The 17,225-nt window shown below is 41.1% G+C and overlaps 1 protein-coding gene across 6 annotated transcripts in view; it reads left to right on the forward strand.

The window, feature by feature from the left end:
• The window catches only part of zfhx3b (zinc finger homeobox 3b), a 566,603-nt gene that overhangs the window by 130,595 nt on the left and 418,783 nt on the right, over window positions 1-17,225 (forward strand). The window contains exon 1 of one of the 6 annotated variants that reach the window (XM_043706687.2): window positions 3,906-4,185. The exons of the other annotated variants lie outside the window; for them this stretch is intronic. The gene's annotated coding sequence lies outside the window, so the exon portion shown is untranslated. Of the gene's footprint in view, window positions 1-3,905; window positions 4,186-17,225 lie in introns of those variants that run through there. 6 annotated transcript variants of the gene reach the window in all.

The following is a 17,225-nucleotide window of genomic DNA, read 5'->3' on the forward strand; positions in this document are numbered from 1 at the left end:
CTCTTCCATCACTATTTTAAAACAAATAGAATTATGGTCGCTGGCCCCAAAGTGCTCCCCAACTGACACCTCAGTCACCTGCCCTGCCTTATTTCCCAAGAGCTGAAAGTGTGTTGCTGGAAAAGTGCAGCAGGTCAGGCAGCATCCAGGGAACAAGAGAATCGACGTTTCGGGCATAAGCCCTTCTTCAGGAATGAGGGCTTATTTCCCAAAAGTAGGTCATGTTTTGCACCTTCTCTAGTAGGTACATCCACATACTGACTCTCTTAAAGGCATACTCATCCCTTTTTTCCAAAATTAAAATCTTATCCCAAAAAAGCGGTGCATGGTTTTACATGGATGCATTATCAATTCAGTTGACATAGAAACAGTTTAAAAGACTAACCAATTTCAAACTTCACCATAATGCTTCAGAGGTTTGACAGTTCATCCTAATCTGTTGATTTTATACTCATTCTGAAGCGGTATGCATTGATCTCTACTGTACTAGAGATCTCAATTTGGTGATCTTGCTGCTGGTTGCTGTCACTCAACATCACATCACAATATCATCAGCAAAGGGTTCTTCCTCACTCTCTTTGTGCATCAGTGATGTACTGTACAGTGAGCTGGCTTCCATCCCTTAGAATTGTAGCACTGTGATCAGCAATTACTTTACCTGTTCTTAGATGTTTAGATTTTTTTAGAAACTCTTGCTGGTATGCAGATATTTGAATTTATATTGTTTTAATTTGCTAACTTGACCCTTTGAGCAGATTTTGTAGCTCTGTACTTGTTCAGTCATCCCATACCTCTTTCATACTTGTCTGTCTTTAAAGGAGAATGGCTTATGTGCTAGAATTTTTAGACAGTTAGTTACTGGACATGATCATTCATACTTCCTTCCAAGCATAACATTTGCTGGCAATCGCAACCCCTTTTCCATTAGTTTTGTATGAAAATACAGCAATGAGAAGTAAAAATCATGATTTGTTTCTCAACATATCATGATCACGGATTTAATGGTGCTTACTATATGTACTGCTTGACTGTTTGAATATGGACAATGGGGTGACAATGTGATATGTGTCACTTCCAACTTTGTAGACAGATCATAAAATGGTTTGAAATTAAATTGCAGCAAGTTCTCAGATACTATCCGATTCGGAACACTGAATAAACTGGAAATAGTTCTCATTATGTCAATAGTGATCATGTTAGTTATGTTACTAAGTCATTGAACAATGGAAACTTAGAGAAGTAATCCTCCCATGCACTGTAAGTTGATCTGTTTTATTTTTGTCTGAGGTGTAGATATAACATGGCAAGGATGTAGAGTCTTTCCCTGCTACTGAGGATACTCTTGATGTGCCTCACATACATTCATGAGTCATTGGATTTCCTGATTCACCCTGGCCACCTTATGTGTTTAATATCCATGTGTCTTTGGTGTAACATAGACATGATATCTTGTCACAATGCTTTTGGTATTAGGAATTGTTTGCCCTTGGAAATGACTTATGATGATACAGCAAGCTCATCTATGTATGACCAAAATGAATGAATCGTATCAAATACTTATTTAATATGGTCAGGCCATCCCTGGAGAATGGCATTTTGCATCTCTTTAGCTACTTCCCTTTGGCAACAGCCATTTGGAGCTGTTATATTGGTTCTGGCTAAAATGTAATTGATCAATCTTGAGAATGTCTTCAGCTTAAAAGTCCATATCATCAGTGTGCTGATCAAGAGGAATATCTTGGCCTTTGTGTGAGTTGATTAATCTTCAGTGTCAGATGAAATCACCCTGTTATGTGCCTTATTTGACTTCAAAGTCATAACCTTGTGCTTTTGCAAGTATATGGTTCTGATGTGGTGGTGCATTCATTAGTGGTATATTGCAGATTATTTCTAATGACTTATGATTTGTTGTGATGATGAATTTCTTGCCAAATAAGTATGTGTGAAATTATGATGCCAACTGCCAGAACTAATGTCTTCTATATTGGAATGGCTATCCTGTATTAATGATAGTGCTTTTGATCCAAAGGCAGTAGATTTTTCATGTGGCGAAGATACACAACCAGAACTTTGACAACATATTCTATTCGAGAATTGTAACTTCCTTGAGGCCATATTACTGCAATTGGCAAGACTTTTGCTGACAGAGTCTGCTGGAGATAATTGAAGATGTGTTGGTGGTTGTCTTGCCACACATAGGGAGTGCCCTTCTTTAGCCAGTCTCATGTCCATGAATTTGGGTAGATATTGTGAGAGGAAATTTTAGAATATGAGGCATTGTCGCAGTTCCACTTTATCCTATAGGAATGCCATTTTTTACTGCCCTAATCTAACTTTGATTGAGTTGGGATCCATGGGTGGAATAAATGGACATGGAAATATTTATCTGACTGATATTGACCTGACAATTTTTGCTGTGAAATACTAACCCTTGTCATTGTCCTGCTGTCAACATTGGGTGAAGATAATGGCCACATTCTGCCTTTGTCTTTACCCATGACCATGATTTCTCTAGCTATACGTGTAAATAAAGGTGCATTTTTAATAAACCTCTTCATGTGCTGATGGAAAATATCTTAATTACTGATAGCCCAAATGGTATATATGGGAATCAGTACCATCCAACTGCCATCCTAAATGTCATGAACTCTTGGACAAACCAGCATCGATGATTTGCATCCAGCTGGGGAAAAAGAAGTCTTGCTTTAATTATTATTTCGGTATTTGGTGTGAACATGTTTTGAATGACAGGTTGAGGTGCCTTGGATCTAGCTAGGCATTTGCTTATGTTGCCAGTTTTATTATAAATACAGTTGATGGAGCTATACCAATCTGTTTGGTGTTTGACCTCACCAATAATATGCTTTATCCCTATGTTGTACAGTTCCCTTCAGAGCTTCTCCCAAATGTGCACTTACTTGGAGGATCAATAAATAGGGTTTTAACATCCTCATGATATAAGATTAAACAACCCTTAAAATTCCCAATCACATCAAATCCAGATAATGGCTCAATTGTATTATTTCTAACCAAAAGAGAAAATGCAGGAAAATCTCAGCAGGTCTGGCAGCATCTGTAAGGAGAGAAAAGAGCTGATGTTTCGAGTTTAACTGACCCTTTGTCAAAGCTAAAAAAAAGGAGAAATAAGAAGGTATTTATACTAGGCTGAGAGAAGGTGAGTCATGGAGACAAACGAAAATCCTGTATTATTTCTAAACTGTTAATCCAGAGACCCCAGTAATTTTCAGGGGACCTGGGTTTGAATCTTGGCAGATAGTGGAATTTGAATCCAAAGAAATCGGGAATTAAGAATCGAATCCTGACCATGAAAGTTAGGGGAGGAAACTGTCATCCTTATCTAGTCTGGGTAACATATACTCCAGACCCACAGCAATGTGATTAGATTAGATTAGATTCCTTACAGTGTGGAAACAGGCCCTTCAGGCCAACAAGTCCACACCGACTCTCTGAAGAGCAACCCACCTAGACCCATTTCCCTACGTTTACCCCTGATTAATGCACCTCATACTACGGGCAATTTTGCATGGCCAATTCACCTTAACCTGCATATCTTTGGACTGTGGGAGGAAACTGGAGCACCCAGAGGAAACCCACGCAAACACAGAGAGAATGTGCAAACACTGTGATTGATTCTTAATTGCTGTCTGGGCATTCAGGGTTGGGCAATAAATTCTGTCCTCGCCAGCAACACCCTCATCCCATGACTGGAAAAGAAAATATGCCTACTTATTCGATAAGTCACATGATCTTTTCCACCATAGTAGGTGTGCTTTGCATTTGATGAATTGTGACAATAACAGGATCTTTGCAGTCGTGCCCCTATTGGGTCATTTGTATATACCAGGTAAAAGGCTTGGGGAAGCCAATCCCACTGCTGTGGATTGGGATTGTGCCAGTGCATGGAATTGGTGATCCATTATACACTGTGAAATGGAGATTGTAGGCTGTACCATGAAGTATTACTTGTTGAGGTATATGTCTTTCAAGGTACACAGTGGAAATAAGTTGGCACTAGCTCCCATGTTGATTTGAGTTTTTAATGTGTGTTGTCCTACCTTTTCAGGACGTATGTTATTAAAGGAACCAGAGTTCCTGCACATGTGTACCCAATGTCCCTCGTGCCACATGCTTTACAGATATCGAGAAAGCCTGGAAAGTTTTTAGGTAGGTGCAACAAACCACATCTGTTACAATTTTTGTTGTTTTGGTGTGATTTGCTGATGGTAGCATAAGTGATTGCTGCATCTAAAGTACATAGTTGTTGTTAGCCTACCGTTATTGCTTCATACTTGCATCAATTCTCAACTAATGCATCAATAGCCTGGCTCTTTGTTCTGCTAGAAGCCTCCCTCCCAAAGGCTGTAATTGTTGTAGGGGTGATGACACACTCAATGAGCCTCTCAGGCAGTTTGTTTTTGGAGAAATTATACTTGCACCTTTGCTGCAGCATCTTCTGTCAATGTAGTCAGTAGATCCTGTTAATCCTGAAGTTGTTCTTCAAAATGATCTTCCAGATCGTTTCTGGATTATTTGTGATCATCCTTGGCAAGAATGGTTATGTTATTTCTGTGAAATCCCTGCTTGTCAATGACAAGCAAGACTTTTAGATCTCTTTTCTTTCTGTAGTTGCAAGTTCAGAGTTCATATGCAAGCTCTTTACTTTGTAATTGCAGCATGCTCCATTTTAGAAAACACATGATTGGATTAATCTCCAGTTAAATACAGTACATGACTTGTAATGATCTATCTTTATACATGATATCATCACCTGTAACCTTCATTAGTATATACCATCCATGACTGTTGTAAATTAGTAGTAAATATGCAATGTGAATGATTTCAGTGAGGAAAGAGTGCTGCCATTAAAAGACTTAAACCATCTTTTCACACAGGGAAGCCGAACACTATCCATTATAGTCAAATCATTTTGCAGACTGAACATTTTATTGCAAAAGACCACAGAGGCTCCATCAACACCTCATGTTCAATGTTGGGGGAACCTGGTACCTTGGTGGAAAACACAACCTATTTTAAATAATTTCATTCAGAAGTTCCAAGTAGGTAATCTGTTGCTGTTTCTCCTTGAGGCCCCTCATTCTGGGCATCTCAGTGCACATGGGCAATTTTGGTCCTTGATAACATTGTGGCTGTAGTGTTGATGACGTGTGCTTCAAAAATAACCATGCCACTGGCCAAGTGGCTCCAGTACAGCTGTGGCACTGGCATCGACCCAACAGTGTAAAGGATTGCCCAGGTATGTTCACCCACAAAAACAGAATGTACACAATCTGACCATTCACTACTCCAGCAGCCTCCTCTCGATCATCAGCTAATTAGTACTTCTTAAACATTTTTCTTGTGTGTCTGCTTTTTAATGCCCTTAGAAATTGTGTGACCTCAGGGTGAAAATCTGGGGAGTATGAAAGGTGTAATGTCATGGTGACATTGGGTGGATGAAGGTTCAAATGTTGATGGTCTGGGTGGTGGGCAGAATGGGTACGGACTGGTGAGATGTAACTACGGATAGTATATGGGGACAGTTGATGACTCGCCAGTTTTGCACAAAAAAATTGTATCTTTTCACAGCAACAGCAATCCATTCAGATCTTATTAGGGCACATTCACCAATGAAATTATCACAAGAACTCCCATTATAAACACTTAACAGAGGACAAGTCAACAAGTGATCTTGGGCCAAACATGGACAGAAGAGATGAATTAGAGTCATAGAATTATACAGCACAAAAACAGACCCTTTGGTCCAACTCGTCCATGTTGACCATATATCCTAAACTAATTTAGTTCCATTTGGCAGCACTGGGCCCATATTCTGTACACATCCAGATGCCTTTTAAATGTTGCAATAGTACCACCTCCCCCATTTCCTCTGGTAGCTCATTCCAGACAAGCACCACCTTCTGCGTGAAAAAGTTACTCCTCAGATCTCTTGTAAATATTTTCCCTCTCACCTTAGACCTATGCCCTCTACTTTTGGACTCCCCTACCCTGGAAAAAAAGATCTTGGCTATTTATCCTATCCATGCCCCTCATGATTTTGTAAACCTTGATAAGGTCACTGCTCAGCCTCCAACACTCCAAGGGAAAACCACCCAGCCTATTCAGCCTCCTTTCTGCAGCTCAAATCCTCCAATACCAGCATCAGCCTTGTAATTTTTTTTCTGAAACCTTTTCAGGATCTCAGAATCAAGACAGGCTTTGACTGTGTGCATTGTTGAGAGACCTATGTAAAATTGGAATCAACAAGAATGTGGAGGAAAGTCTGCATTGCTGACAGCATACCAGCACACAAGGAAATTTGTTGTGATTGTTGAGGGCCAGTCAGCTTAGCCACAGGACATAGTTTCATAAATTATGCAGGGTACAGTCTTAGGCAAAAGTGAGGACTGCAGATGCTGGAAACCAGAGTCTAGATTAGAGTGGTGCTGGAAAAGCACTACAGGTCAGGCAGCATCCGAGGAGCAGGAAAATCAATGTTTCGGGCAAAAGCCCTTTATCAGGAATGGAGCAGGTACTCTCTTAGGCCCAACCACCTTCAACTGTTTCATCAATGACCTTTCCTCCAATGTAAGGTCAAAGGTGGTGTGACTGCACACTGTTCAGTTCCACTTTCATCTCCTCAGCTACTGAACTGGTCCATGTCCATGTGTGGCAAGACCTGGACAACAATCAGATTTGGTCTGGTGAGAGGCAAGCAGGAATGGTATCACATATTTGCATCTCCAATACAATTATTGGTCCGGCCTTCAGGAGTGTTGCTGAACAAAGAGACCTAGGTGTATAGTTCCTTGAAGGTAGAGTTGCAGCTGGACAGGGTGGTGAAGAAAGTTTTTGGCACGCTTGCCTTGACTGGTCGGAACATTGAGTATAGGAGTTGGAATGTCATGTTGCCTCTGTACAGTACATTGGTGAGGCCACATTTAGAATACTGCATGCAATTGTGGCTGTCCTTCTATGCAACAGGTGTTGTTAAACTTGAGAGGGTGCAAAAAAGGTTTACAAGGATGTTGCCTGGACTGGAGGGTTTGAGTTATAGGGAGAGGCTGAACAGGCTGGGACATTTTCCCTTGGAGTGGTGGAGGCTGAAGGGTGACAACATAGAGGTTTATAAAATCATGAGGGACATGGATAGGGTGAATTGACAAGTTTCCTTTATATCCTAGGAAGGGTATACCAAACCTAGAGGGCATAGGTTAAGGTTAGAGGAGAAAGATTGAAAAAGGACATGAGGGATAATTTTTCACGCAGAGGTGGTGCATGTATTGAACGAGCTGCCAGATGAAATGGTGAAGGCGGGTACAATTACAGCATTTAAAAGACATCTGGATAGGTATATCAATAGAAATGTTTTTGGAGAGATGGCCCAAATGCTGGTGAATGGGACACGGTCCGATTGGGATGTCTGGTTGGCACGGACAAGTTGGACTGAAGAGTCTGTTTCTGTGCTGTATGACTTTATGACTCTTTGACAATGACCATCTCCAATAAGATGAAAAACTAAAGCTCCTTGACATTCAGTGCTACTAAGTAAATCCTCTCCAACAACATCCTCAGTCGTTCCTAACAAGAAACCTTAGGAGGTTTCATACAAATACATAAACCCCGGTAACACATAAACACCATGGCTACAAGAATAAATCAAATACTGGGTGTGCTGCAATGAGTGGTGACTTGTTGACTTTTTGAAGCCTACAAAGCACAAGTGAGGAGTGTGATGGAGAGCTCGCCACTTGCCTGGAGTAGTGAAGCTCCAACCACATTGAAGAATCTCATCCTAAAGAAAGCAACTGATTTGATTGGCATCCAGTCCAGCACCATGTCTATTTGCTCACAGCATCACTGGTGCCACATATCAGGCACCATGGCTTATTTGACAGCACCTCAAACTCACAACCTTTATCCGCCTATAAGGACAAGTGTAGCAGCATGTAGGAACACTGCCACCTGCAAGTTTCCCTTCAAATCACATGTTTCCTGATGAGGAAATGTATTGTCATTGTTGCTTTGCCACTGGGTCAAAGTTCTGCCCAGTAGTACTGTGCTGGAAATGTGTTGCTGGAAAAGCGCAGCAGGTCAGGCAGCATCCAGGGAACAGGAGAATCGACGTTTCGGGCATAAGCCCTTCTTCAGGAATGAGGAAAGTTTGTCCAGCAGGCTAAGATAAAAGGTAGGGACGAGGGACTTGGGGGAGGGGCGTCGGAAGTGTGATAGGTGGAAAGAGGTCAAGGTGAGGGTGATAGGTCAGACTGGGGTGGGGGCGGAGAGGTCGGGAAGAAGATTGCAGGTTAGGAAGGCGGTGCTGAATTCGATGGATTTGACTGAGACAGGGTGGGGGGAGGGGAAATGAGGAAACTGGTGAAATCCGAGTTCATCCCTTGTGGTTGGAGGGTTCCTAGGCGGAAGATGAGGCGTTCTTCCTCCAACCGTCGTTTTGTTGTGGTCTGACGGTGGAGGAGTCCAAAGACCTGCATATCCTTGGTGGAGTGGGAGGGGGAATTGAAATGTTGAGCTACAGGGTGGTTGGGTTGGTTGGTCCGGGTGTCCCAGAGGTGTTCTCTGAAACGCTCCGCAAGTAGGCGGCCTGTCTCCCCAATATAGAGGAAGCCACATCGGGTGCAGAGGATGCAATAGATGATGTGTGTGGAGGTGCAGGTGAATGTGTGGCGGATATGGAAGTTTCCTTTGGGGCCTTGGAGGGAGGTGAGGGGGGAGGTGTGGGCGCAAGTCTTGCACCTCCTGCGGTTGCAGGGGAAGGTGCCGGGAGTGGAGGTTGGGTTGGTGGGGGGTGTGGATGTGACGAGGGAGTCACGGAGGGAGTGGTCTTTACGGAATGCTGATAGGGGAGGGGAGGGAAATATATCCTTGGTGGTGGGGTCCGTTTGGAGGTAGCGGAACTGACGGCGGATGATGCGCTGTACATGGAGATTGGTGGGGTGGTAGGTGAGGACCAGTGGGGTTCTGTCCTGGTGGCGGTTGGAGGGGCGGGGTTCAAGGGCGGAGGAGCGGGAAGTGGAAGAGATGCGGTGGAGGGCATCGTCGACCACGTCGGGGGGGAAATTGCGGTCCTTGAAGAAGGAGGCCATCTGGGTTGTGCGTTTTTGGAACTGGTCCTCCTGGGAGCAGATGCAGCGGAGTCGAAGGAATTGGGAATATGGGATGGCGTTTTTACAGGGGGCAGGATGGGAGGAGGTGTAGTCCAGGTAGCTGTGGGAGTCGGTCGGTTTGTAGTAGATGTCCGTGTTGATTCGGTCGCCTGAGATAGAAATAGAAAGGTCGAGGAAGGGGAGGGAGGAATCTGAGACTGTCCAGGTGAATTTGAGGTCGGGGTGGAAGGTGTTGGTGAAGTGGATGAACTGTTCAACCTCCTCGTGGGAGCACGAGGCGGCGCCGATACAGTCATCGATGTAGCGGAGGAAAAGGTGGGGGGTGGGGCCAGTGTAGTTGCGGAAGATGGATTGTTCCACATATCCTACGAAGAGGCAGGCATAGCTGGAGCCCATGCGGGTGCCCATGGCTACTCCTTTCGTTTGGAGGAAGTGGGAGGATTGGAAAGAGAAGTTGTTCAGGGTGAGGACCAGTTCAGTCAGTCGAAGGAGGGTGTCAGTGAAAGGGTACTGGTCGGTACGGCGGGAAAGAAAGAAGCGGAGGGCTTTGAGTCCTTCGTGATGGGGGATGGAGGTGTACAGGGACTGGATGTCAATGGTGAAAATAAGGCGTTGGGGACCGGGGAAGCGAAAATCATGGAGCAGGTGGAGGGCATGGGTGGTGTCCCGAACGTAGGTGGGGAGTTCTTGGACTAAGGGGGAACAGGACGGTGTCAAGGTATGCGGAGATGAGTTCGGTGGGGCAGGAGCAGGCGGAGACAATGGGTCGGCCGGGGCAGTCAGGTTTGTGGATTTTGGGCAGGAGGTAGAAGCGGGAGGTGCGGGGTTGTGGGACTATGAGGTTGGAGGCGGTGGATGGGAGATCCCCCGAGGTGATGAGGTTATGGACGGTCTGGGAGATGATGGTTTGGTGGTGGGGGGTGGGGTCATGGTCAAGGGGGCAGTAGGAGGAGGTATCTGCGAGCTGGCGTTTGGCCTCAGCGGTTTGGCCTCAGTAGTACTGTGGTTGTACCTGCACCACATGGAGTGCAGTGGATCAACAAGGCTGTAACTTTCTTGAGAATAGCTAGAATGGGCAAGAAAAGCTGGCATAGCCAGGATAAAAAAACAGTTGAAAGAAATTTTCGTGCCTTCATGGAACTGTTGCAATTAAGTGTTTAGTCAAGTGTAAAAAGAACCTTTTGAAAAATACTCTACATAGGATTGATTTAATTGACTAATGATATTTCTTTGGTGTCTAAATGCTGTTTGCCTCCCATGACTCTTTTTGCAGCCAGATTATTTCGCAAAGTGTTAAATTAGAACCAATAAATTTGTCTGACTTTGGAAATGATCTTCATGAATGTGTTAAAAAGATCAATTTAACAACCGGTTTTAGGATTTTTACTGACATAAGTATAGATTGGCAGCATTGTTATTGGAGTTTCAAATGTAGGGTCCAGCAACCAGTGTGTCCTTCACATTAACTTCTAGGGATTCACATAAGGAGCTTTATGGCCTCATTAGCTTCCAATTTGGCAATTACCTGCTTTTAACATGGTAGTAACCAGATTTGGTGTTCAACTTTTATGTAGCTATCTTTGGGTTAAAGCAAACTAAGTGGCATAAAGTGAGAAAGGGCAGCAGTGCATCAACATACTTTGTAAAACAATGGAATGACTTACTTTAATGTACTTACATGAAGAAGTGGTTGGATAGAATAGATAATGAGAACTTTATTCAATTAGCAGTAAATTGCTAATTAACAACATAATAGTGCATAATTCATAAACTCCTTAAGAAGTGAAATATGCCAAATGCTGTAAATATGTATAATATATATACGTATACAAGTTTCTGTTGTATAGTCTGTTGATTGCTGAAGCAATTTTTTTTGTGTTTCAAAAATATTTAATCATTTTCAAGTCCTTTGTGTTCCTGGAGCTTTTACAAGTAGCTCCTCCCGAGATTGTGAGTTCTGCTAATGGAGTTCCTGTGCAGTGAAGCAGCTTTGGTGGTTCCTTTTCTAATTTTCAGTATTGTATTCACCTCTTTGGTTGTACTATAATTTGTCTTGTGGTTGAAAGTTTAATATTGTGCATAGATGTTGACTTTAACATGGGGTACACCCTTTGTGTCTTGCTTTGGTAACTTTTGTTATATAGTGGCATTGTTCTCGTCCAGTTGAAATTGGACCATTTTAATCACTTTTCCATCTTTTTGAAGTTGAATCTTATCCGAATTGTCTTGGCCAGCGAACAATCTCACAGGTTCAATCTCACAGGAGTTCCAGGTTCAGAAAGAGCCAGCAGAGTGAGATACATTACCTATCTCAGGGAAAGCACAACACCACAAATAGTCGCCTTTACTTCTCTATGTTCTATTATATGTTTTCAATCCAACGTGTATCTCAGTCTTCAGATGAACCTTCATATTGCTGTACAAATAAAGATGCTCTCCCTGTAGATTTGGATTGTAAACATACAAGTGGAAGGGGAAGAAGACCATTTGGTGTCTTGAACCTGCACCACCATTCAAGAATGTCATGACTGATCTGTGTGTTTTTCAAATTGCACATTCTCAACTACCCGACAGCCTTTAATTTCCTTGTCCAACAAAAATATATTGACTCCCTTCAAACACCTTCTGCCCTAAATGGATGATCCAATTTTTTTAAAAACTGTGCCCAAGAGTTCTGGACTCATCCGCAAGAGGAAACATCATTTCCATCTTGTCAGGAGCTAATACACTTAAATCAGTCTATTCCCCCACTCCTCCAAGTTCTAATTCTAAACAGTGAAACCAAACCCAACCTGCCCAACCTTTCTTTATAAAACTACCTGTAGGAATGTTGGATCAATATAGGAACCCACCTCTGAATCATCTCCAGTGTATTTATATCATTCTTTAAATAAGGAGACCAAAACTGTACACAGTATTCAAGATGTGGTCTTACCTTGATCTGTATAATCCTAAAGCACAGTATCTTTACTTAATATTCATTTCTCTCTTAATTGAGGATAGCATTCCATTGGCCTACTTAATTACTTCCTGTACCTATCTGTTTATTTTTAGTGGGTCATGCACTAAAATACCAAGATCTCTTTCCACATCAAAATTCTGCAGTCATTATCCATTTAATTAATACTTTGCTTTTATATTCTCCTTGTCAAAGTGAACAATTTTACATTGTACCATATCATACTCCATCTGGCAGATTTTTGCCCACTCACTCAACCTATCTATATAGCCTAAATCCTCCTTAAGTCTTCTTCTCAACATTCTTTTCTATCTTTATGTCATCTGCCGATGTACTTATTACCCCTTTACTGTTCTAAGTCAGTGGTGCAAATTATAAAAGCAAGGCCCAGCACAGATCGCGGTGGGGCTCAATTCATTTCCTTCTGCCAATCAGACAAAGACTTATTTATGTATACTCTGTTGTCTTCCAACCAACCAATCTTCTATTAATGCTTCTGTGTTATCCTCCTTGCAATGAACTCCTACATTACACAATAACCTTTTATGTGGCAGCTGTAGACTATGTTTATAGATACCCATTTATCCCCAGTGCATTTTACTCTTTCAGATAGCTCCAACAAATTGGCTAAATATAATTTTCATTTCACAAGATCATGCTGTCTCTTCGTGATTTCCTTCAGCTTTTCTAATTGCCTCACTATAACCTTCTTAAAGATCAATTTTAACAACTTGTTAGCGAAAAATGTCAAGCTATTTAGTCTATAGTTCCTTGTTTCTGCCTTCCTCTCTTCTTAAACAGATGACTTATGTTTGTTACTTTCCTGTTTGATGGAACCATTCCAGAATCTAGTGAATTTCAGAAAAATGAATGCCAGTGCATCTACTACCTCTCACTGGTTGACTGGTTTGAGACCCTACTATGAAGTCCATGAGGACCCAGGGTCTTGACAGATGACAGCTCCATCAGTTTGCTAAGTATCACTTCCTTAGTGATAGTAATTTCACCAAGTGCCCCTCTACTTTTTACCTCTTGATTTAGAGCTGTTAGTCCTTTTTGGTTTGTATTCTGTACAGTTAGGACAAAAACAAAATATTTGTTCATCTCATCTGCCATATCCTCTATCTACTATGAACTTCCCATTCTCACTCTCTGGAGAGCCACCACTTTCTTTCACTTCTCAAGACACTGCCAGGACCTTTTTGCAAACTGAATATTTTGATTTGAACTGGCTGCTGTGTTGTATCACTAAGCTAGTATTTCTTGGGTCATTATCTTTCTTGTGAAGATACAACAGTTATGTAATAAAAGGTTATCAAATTCTCAACTACATATCTCTCCATCAATAATCTCAAACCTGTAAGACATACAAAGGCTATTGCAATCAATGTTTGGTGGACTGCTTCCTTACCACATGGCTGTTAGAATTTGTGAAATTCAATTAAACAGTGAGAGGCTGTACTGTATTGGGTTTATAAGGAACGAGAACTGCACCAGGCAGAGGTGCAACAGAACAAAAACAACCACAAGTGTCTGTGTGGAAGTATTCTCTAACTTGGTCTGACAGGGATCAGATATTCTTTTCTGCTTCAGCAGCAAATAGTCTTGCACTAACTGACAATTGTGACCTTTTGTGTAGTGTAATACAATAGTTATAGAAATATTTGGATAAAATGTTAGGTGCTGAGAATCTGCTGTACAACTTTACAAAGGGACAGGTGTAAACCTAGGATTAAATAAAGGTGTTAACCACCAGATTCAGTCCTCAGTCCTTGACTTTAAGTTTCCATTTTGTTTATTTCTGTTGGAGAACGGCCTTTGTGTATAACTGAAGCCAATGCAACACCCGAACAACACAGTATAACAATAAGAATAAAGAAAAAAAGGTGACTTTTAATCCTTGCATGTAACCAAATGCTTCTATCTATTATATTGGGAAAAATAGACTGATAATTATGGGTCTCTTTGTTCCATGCCCTATGTGTGTATTTTTTTCATGCCTCTGGTGTACTCTATTGTGAATACGTACCTTATAATTATTCCCCATTAAGACGATACAAGACAATATTTTCTTCAGTGTGCATGGAATAGGATCCCTTTAATGAATGCTTTTTAGAGACAAGGCCGGAAAAATTGCAGGAAACCTGGTCACCTGAGATGAGTGTGTCAGGGCAGGCAGCTCTGCAGATCAGAATTAGGCCCCCTCGGGACAAACTGGTTAGAGGCCACAAAGCTGACTCAGTGGGCTTCAAAGGGCTTTATTCAGGAGATCTCACATGGGTGAACTATAGCCCTTTGACTTGATTCACATTGGTCACAGCAAAAGTAACTGCTGACATTTGTCTGTACTGAATTTAGTACCTTGCTTGAAAAGAGTCAAAATTCACTACTTTAAAAATAATTAACATGGGTTGTAATTTTTATCATATATTCTTGGATTGAAGATTGTGCTAGACTGTTGGTAGTTCCTCTGTATTTTAGGAAAATGCAGTACCGTGGCACAGTGTGATTCTCTCTATGCTGCTGTGTGAGAGTAGTAATGTGAACAGAATTTCCTCAAAGGACATGTTTGCTGATCTCAGTAGCAAGCAGCAGGGCTTGCTCAGCACAGTGGAGTGCTTCCTCCAAGGGCAAAGTCAGGGAGGGAATCAAATAATATGCAAACCTCAACTCTTAATGGCTGTTTCCTTAACTGTTAGTCTCCAAAAGCTGGCACCACTTTACCTGGTCTCACCATCTCATTTGAGCTATTCGGTGGCCATAGTTGGCTTGATTGAATTAAGACAACACATTAAAAATGGTGAATAACAAGTTGTGTGGGAAAATAAAACACAAAAGACTATGGATGCTGGAAATCTGAAACAAGAACAGAAATTGCTGAGAAACTCAGCAGGTCCAGCACCATTTATAGAGAGAAAACAAAGTCAATGCTTGGAGCCCAATGACCCTTCTTCAGAACCTGTTTTGAAGCAGGGTGACTGAACCCAAAAACGGTTAGTCTCCTTTTTCTTCACCGATGCTGCCAGACCTGCTGAGTTTCTCCAGCAATTTCTGATTTTGTTTATAAATTCATATATGCTTTTTTCATTGTGAATCCCAAAGAGTTTGTTCCCTGGAATTGTTGGATGCTAATAGCACTAGAGAGTTTGTACTAAATGACTTGAACTGGTTCTTGCGTAATTTTAGACTGTCACAAAATCACTAACTCTAAAATAGTATATTTTTGTTAGAGATTTACTGCTTCTCGAAGCTTTTGCTGTGTACAGTTCCAATTAAATATCACAATTTTGTATTTTCTAAGTTCTGAACTATTTCAGAAAATAGCAGTAAAATTTGTTGAGTTACCCGTACAAGTCAATGCCAAACAGTTTTTAACAATTGTTGTTCAGTACAAACAATTTGTACAGTTGAATACCACATTGAAAAAAAATACTAATTGACTCATAACTGTTCAAAAGTCATCAATGGCTCAGTTTTTCATTTACATAGCCAAGTCTAAAGGTTTGAGAAAATAGATGAAGTGCTACTTAATTTTTATGTTGTCAAAATATAAGTTATAAAAAGCAATTTAAAAGTAAAATCCTATTTACTCATGTTTGAGAGTGCCTGCATTTACAATTCCAAAATTCCAACAGTTCCGTACCTGCCTTATTCAAAATGGTTAGAGCAAAATGTGTGCAGCATCTTCATTAACCTATGTTAGTTAGATCACGGAAAGTCTGCGAGCTGTGGAGACCTTTTTTGATCATTGACCTGCTAAATAAATGAAAATTGGATGTGGTTAGCACAGCAAATTTTGTGGTTGTTACTTTTAAAAGCTAAGATAATCTTTCAGAAGATTGCTTCACTCTTCAGATACAGCTTTTCGGACAGCTGTAAGTCTGCCTGGCTTTTCCTGCTATGTTATTTCTGATAAAAATCATCTTTCGTGCAGTTCAACCCAAATGACATTTGGTGATCATTTTTAGATTAGATTAAATTAGATGAGATTCCCTACTGTAGGAATGATGATACTGACTGGTGACGTCACCTTGACATGTCAAGGAATGAATTCATTGTAAACCCCTGTAAGCTTCACCCATAGCAGCAGATTTTGCTGTTTTTCTAGTGCATTGATTTTCTGCCTTGGCTATTTCATGATCACACAAACCTTTGTAACCTTAAGACCCATTTTGGTTTAGTTTACTTGTGGTGTAAATTGAATAAGATTAGAGGGCAACTTTTTTTATAACCTGTCCACACGAGCTGTGGTGGCGTCTCCACCTGTTGGATCACAGCCTGTGCTTACCTTAGGTTGTTAGAACAAGGAATATCCTTAGGCTGTTGGAAGAATTCCCAGACTGGAACTGTAGTATTGTATCCAGCATAGGAAGTTCTATAAAGTGTAAAAGTTCTTTTAAGCAGTGATTGCTGAGCCAAGAATTAACTGCAGATTCATTCTTACAATGTTTATTTAGTGTCTGAATGCATTTAAAAATGAGTCTGCAACAAAATATCTTCATAATTTCACCTTTTATTCAGACAAACCTTGAGCCTAGTGTGATGAATTGCATTAAAAATCAAAACAAATTGCATAATTCTGCTTAGTTTTCAATTCAAGGAATAATGTTACTGCTCTCTAAGATGTCATTTTCTGACCCTGCTCTGTTATCAGAGCACTTCATCCATCAGTTTCAACATATACCAACCATGATTTTCCAATTCTTGGAAGTCAGAGCAGTAATTAATCTCCTTCATATGCTGGAACTACTGGTGTGCACTCATAGTGGATGAAAGTCTTGAATGACAAAGGAAATGTCTAAAACAAAGGTTACTTTCTCTTGTTGGACTTTATAATCATACTTTATGCTTTTTTTTCTTATTTTGTGCTCATCAAATTAAAAGTGGTGTGCTTTCAATTTATTGCAATCCATATCGATGTCATGCATTTTCTAGTTGGGTATAGCTTAGACAGATGCAGAACTAACCTTTCCTCTACTATTTCCAATCACAAAAGAGTAACCTCTGATGCACAATGTGACAACTTTCTCAATTCCTGCACCAGTCATCTCTTTGACCTTTGGTTGCAAACACCAACTAGCATGTATTTTGGGAATATTTTGTATTGCAGCTCAAAGCTTTGT

The sequence above is a fragment of the Chiloscyllium plagiosum genome, unplaced genomic scaffold (assembly GCF_037043375.1).
Source record: "Chiloscyllium plagiosum isolate Xiang-an unplaced genomic scaffold, Cpla_swu_hap1 HiC_scaffold_17, whole genome shotgun sequence".
Lineage (NCBI taxonomy): Eukaryota > Metazoa > Chordata > Chondrichthyes > Orectolobiformes > Hemiscylliidae > Chiloscyllium > Chiloscyllium plagiosum.